Genomic DNA, 6,000 nt, shown 5'->3' with positions numbered 1-6,000 from the left:
ATAATTGGATGACTTGACGAGGGATTATGGATTAAAGTCCAGTAGATATAAATAAATGTTGTAAGGCATATGTTGTTCTGTTTATGCTTTTGATCTGTATCGAACATGACATCCTGATGTTTTAATATAATGAAATACATTTCTTTGGATATGCTTTTATAATTTTTTTATTGTATTTATCTTTTGGGAACAAATTCCGCAATACTTTTCTTTAAAAGGGTACTTTGATTTTCGAATAAAGCATAAACAAATTGATATAGTCTAGCTATGAAATTGGGGATGTTACATATAAATACCTACGAAGGTGGGCTTTATTTTCCCATCCTTGATTATTGCAAGTATTTAGGGCAGCTTTGTTTCTAATGCCCCTTGTCGTGATAGTAGAAGCATATTTCTTCTTTGGGATTGGATGAGGGAGTGGCAGAACCAGCTTTACCTTTGGATCCATTTGAAGCAGATCCATCGTGGGACTTTCCCTTGTGGTTCTTGGAGGAAGCTTTCCTCTTCTTCCCTTTTCCATGTCCTAGACCAAGGGTCGGGGCAGCTGAACCAAGGGTGGACTTGATAGCTTTGCCTTTAAGTCCACTTTCAACAGTTCTTAACAAACCTTGAAGTTTGCTTAAAGTGACTTCCTCCTTGTTCATATGATAAGTCATCTTGAACTGGTCATAATAAGGAGGCAAAGAGTGGAGGATTATATCAATCTCCAGCACTTCGTCAAAGTTGACGTTCAACTTCAGAAAACGATCCACATACATTTGCATTCTTTGCAAGTGGGTCGTGATGGACTCTCCATCTTTCATCTTGGGTTTTATTAACGAGGCAAAAATTGTTGGATTAGTGTCTAAGTCCATAACTATTTTGGTATGTACTTGACCCGATGGTGCATGGTCCTTTTGGGTTGCCTTCACCAAAGCAACTTGATTGGAGAAATGAATAAAGAGAGAGAGGATAATATGATTTATTAATATGTTATAAGAATAATATATTAAAGGAGAAATCATATTTGTTTAATTAATATTGGTCAATAATTAATTAAGAATTAGTTTTGTGATCAAATGTAATTAATTAAACTAGAGGGGCTGATTTGTAATTATGTGATAGTTACAAAATAAGGTAAGGATTATCTTATATATATGGTGAACGAATTTGAGGTGTAAATCTCTTAGAATTCGAGTATGATAAGGATTCAAGGATTATCTTATTGGTTGCTTAATGGATAATCAACTAGATAAGGATAATGACTGAAACCCTATCTCTACACCTATATAAACACCCCTAGGGCCATGAATTCGTGTATCCCTTCCCAAGAGGTCCTATATACGAATTCTAACCTCTCACTTCTCTCCTTATACCTTCTCCACTTGCTTATGGTGTTTGTGAGCCATTAGAGGAGTGACACTTGTGACTCTAAGCCTTCCAAAGTCAATACAAGGAGATTTGGGATTGTTATTGCTACATAACAATCAAGGTATGTTCTTAAACCTAATTACATATTAATATGATTACTTGTATGCTAGAATTAGGGTTTATAGTCTTGGATTCAAAGCATGTACAATAGAGAAACCTAGATCCAAGCATTAGGGTTTGTATGAGCACATAGGATGTCTTATGACCAAAACCCATCAGTGGTATCATAGCCTAGATTGGTTTCAATTGTATTGATGCATATTTGATCGAAATAAGCACTGAAAATCGATTTTTTGAGTTTCTGAATGTTTGACTCGCCGAGTCACTTGGTGAACTCGCCGAGTCAGCTGTTGATGTGTGTAAAACTCACTTAGTTTTAATCCTACTTTAATTATCAAATAACACACAAAAGGCAGTGAACCTATCAATTGTGGTATAGCTAAATAAGCAGAGTATCGAACACAGGGAACGGCAAATTGAATTAAAAACTAATTCTATCTAAATTACTTTAGCAAATAAGGGTTTTTCTCTAGTTTTAGAAGACTAGAAACTTATTAAACAAAACTAATGCAAGGCTAGAAAAGAACAAATTAACTAGATTCAATAATGGGAAAGAAACTTCTGTTTAGTTCAACTCGGTTAACTTTATGGTTGCTTTTAAGGTAATAGTGCAATGGATTAATTCTTTCGTTGGTTACCGATTCAAGTGATTAAGTTGTGTTCACTACCCTAATCCTTAGCAAATAAACTAATTCAAACAGTGGCCAATTGCTTAACTTAATTATATTTACTAGATTAATTATTCGGGTTAAGTTAGACTTGCAATAGCTAATTGAATTGTTATTCTTAATTAACCTCTTGTTCAATAGTCATCTTACAAGCTTGCACATGAATTTACTCAATTTACTTATTAATCCTAGTTTCATATTCACTAATCCTAGACATATGATTTAGTGGTCACTTATCATATGAGGTTGATAATTAATAGATGTTCATGCTAATTAACTATCTTCCTATTAACAGAAAATAAATTATCATTCATACACAAGGTTCTTTAGCAAGCTAAAATAACAATTAATCACCAACTTAGAATTAATCCTACCAATCAATCAAACCATATTGTCAACTTTGTATCCCCAAACAGAAGTATAAAGAAATTAGTTCATAACTAAGGTGAATAACAGCAAACAAATAAGTTCAAGTTGCTTAATCATATTGACAAAACAAAAGAATTAAGTAGAATGATGAAATTATGCCTCAATTACTCCCGGAATTGGATTCTAGCTTCTTTGGTCGACTTCTAGGGTTCTTCTGGCTTCTTATTCGCAGCTTAACACCTCTGAAACTTCCCAGAATTCTCCACTTTCCGCATTAAAGAGTTATCTTTATATATGCATACCGACTCGTCGAGTCATATGGCGACTCGTCGAGTCCCTCTCACATTAGTCGTAACCTGATAACTGTCTTGACTTCCGAATGCTTATCTTTCTGAATCCGCGACCGGACTCGTCGAGTCAAGAGATAACTCGACGAGTAGAAGCCTTATTTTGGTTGTTTTCTTTCTTCTTTCCACTCTTGAGCTCTTAACCGCTTCTCTTGCTTCCTTTCGCTTCCGAGCTTCATCTTTGGACTGAAAAACACAATTTAACACTTTTAAGTACCTTTTGTCCATAATATGCAACAATTTAGCTAATATATGAATAATAAACTACACTTAATACACACTAAATATGCACATATCAAAATACCCCACACTTGTCTTTTGCTTGCCCTCAAGCAAAACTGAATTTTAACACATTAGAATCACATATAATAACTCCAATCCAACCCAGCCATTATGCCAAGACCGTAACGCATGCATTTGTGTCTAAAATTCCTAAAAACCCCCCATACTTCAAATACTCACAATCCTCATAAACATTCGCCCACTCACCCCGAACTATGCTCATTTTATGCAACCCTCCGAATCCATCCTCAGAAAACCTCTTTACCCTCAAGGTATTTTTGGTTGAGCAACCCAAGCATACATAATCTAGAATTACAACTTTTCGATACCACTTTGAAGCTCTTTGGAATTCTTCACTTGCTTGATAATTTGATCTTGAATATCTTTGAATTCACCACCTTTGTTGTTTGATTTTTGGTATCTTCAACTTTTTGGATTTCTTCAGAATTTTCAATCTTCAAATCTTTACTTTAACTTTGATGCTCCAAAAATTCTTCAAACTTTTTTTGTAATTCTCTCTCTCTTTTTAACATGTAACTTACTTTTTTTTTCACTCAAAACCCTACATGCTTAAGCAGGGGCGCTCAACTTCAACCTTTATTGGTTAACGATAAAAATCTTCCTGGATACATTTCAGGTTTAGGCTGCTAAACATATTGCATCCCTCAGGCTGAGCAAGGTCGTGTTTTTGTCTCATGATTTCACTGAAATAAGGAAGCCACAAATGCACTAGAACGTATATAGGCTCAACTAAACATTTGGGTTGTCATGCAATTATTAACACAATTCTAACATGAAATCCTATTTTCTTATCAAAATTTCCTAAATTAGATCCTAAATAATCCTTTTGGTATGCAAAATTTTTGAAAATTGACTATTATGTAACCAACCCCCTACCCCACACTTATGTGATGCAATGCCCTCATTGCATACTATGCATAGAAACATAAAAATAAAGAGGGAATCGGAACAAACTCCCCTAGGATAGCAGCGGATAGGTTGATCACTCTCATGTAAGCTCCATCTTCAATAAACTTCATACATGGGAACAATCTCATCCATGTATCGTGTGGGTCGCTCTAAACATGCGAAAATCGGCATAAGATCTTCAAGAATGGATATGGAAGTAGAAGGATGCAAGTGGTATAAGTAGTAGCACCAAATCAACAGTCATTCGGATAATAAAATGATCGACTCGTCGAGTCTGTTGATGGACTCGCCGAGTAGCAGCGCGCATTCTGAAAATATCTGGAAATACAAAGCGACTCGTCGAGTCAACTTAGTGCACTCGACGAGTTGGCACCTGAATGAAAAATCTAGGTATGTCGCAACTGTTTGAGTCCATAACAACTTCATTAACGCTTCCTCACATGCAGACTCAATCGCTCACACTCCTAAGACCGGACTTGACACTTTGACATTAAAAACTCGCTTCCTTGACTCGCTCTCACACGTAAAAACAACCATGCTTTACCTCATCCTAAGCAATCAAAATGCAATCCTGAAAATACTTAAAGCAAACAACTATTAAACAAAATAATAACTTAAAGCATACACACCAAAAATAAAACAAAATAAAAATGCAAATTGTTTAAACACAAAAACACAAAAAAAACATTAAAACACAAAACAAAAACAATAAATAAAAAAAACTAAAGAGTAAAAGAAAGCAAACTCTAACGACGGGTTGCCTCCCGCCAAGCGCTTCTTTTTGAGGAGTCATTAGCTAGACTCCTTCCCATTTACGTTTTGTCGCCTTCAAGCATCGGGAATGTGCGCCGTACTTTTTGCGGTTTATACTTAGTCTTGTAGGCGTGAATCTTTTTCTTGTAAGCCCTTTTCAATTCGTCTCTTCTCTTTTTCGCTGTATCATCCTCAGCTGGTTGGGCCTCTCTTTTCCTCTTCTTCTTTTTCAACCCATGCTTTTTCACCAATTTTTGAACCTCCTTTTCTTTAAATTTGATAACTTCATACTTCATATTGGTCCGTGCTCTAGGTTTAGTGGTGAATTGGGGATCAGCTTCCGCTCCGCTTCCATTTATGGCTTCATTCTTTTTTGTGCTCGACCCTTTTCCAAATGGCATCATATCAAGGCATGCCACGTTGGCGTGTTGGACCTCCATTCCTTTTACTTTTTCTGCAGATCGTTCTTCCAAAGAATCACTCACAGTAACTGAATCCAAGGTATGTGAAGAACTATCAACAAAGAAATCAGCTTGAGTTAAGTTTTTCTCCAAATCGACTGGACTCGTCGAGTCCATTATGTCGACTCGGCGAGTCGGGTCGGGTTTCATCAATTCTGGATCGTTGTCTGAGTCGGCTCCTTCCAGTAGCTTTTCTAGCTCCTCCAAGTCTTTGTCAGCATCTGAAACTTCTTCTGAGTGTAACGTGAACTTACTTGGGTCTTCTTTTAATAAAATATCAAGCTCTTTTTGCAATACCTCATCATCTAATTGGATAAATGAGATTTCTTCTCGCTTTTCTTCTTCTTGCTTGATCTCTGGATTAGCTTTAAACATCACCGACTCATCACCCACTCTTAATGTCAAAGTAGACTCGGATATGTCAATTAGGGAACATGCGGTGTTTAAGAATGTTCTGCCCAAAATAATTGGTATTTCGGGGTCTTCTTTCATCTCCACCACCACGAAGTCTACTGGGAAGATAAACTTGTCTACTTTGATAAGGAGATTTTCACATATGCCTTGTGGATGAATAATTGTTTTATTTGCCAAATGGATTCTCATATTTACCGGCTTTGGCGCTGGTAAATTTAGCTTCTTAAAGAATGAATAGGGCATCAAATTAATGCTTGCCCCTGAATCAGCCAAAGCTCGTGTGGAAACATCATTGCCAAATTGGCA

Source organism: Lactuca saligna, chromosome 9 (genome assembly GCF_052625555.1).
Source record: "Lactuca saligna cultivar CGN05327 chromosome 9, ASM5262555v1, whole genome shotgun sequence".
In the NCBI taxonomy this organism is placed as follows: domain Eukaryota; kingdom Viridiplantae; phylum Streptophyta; class Magnoliopsida; order Asterales; family Asteraceae; genus Lactuca; species Lactuca saligna.
Note: the sequence above shows the minus strand (reverse complement) of the source record.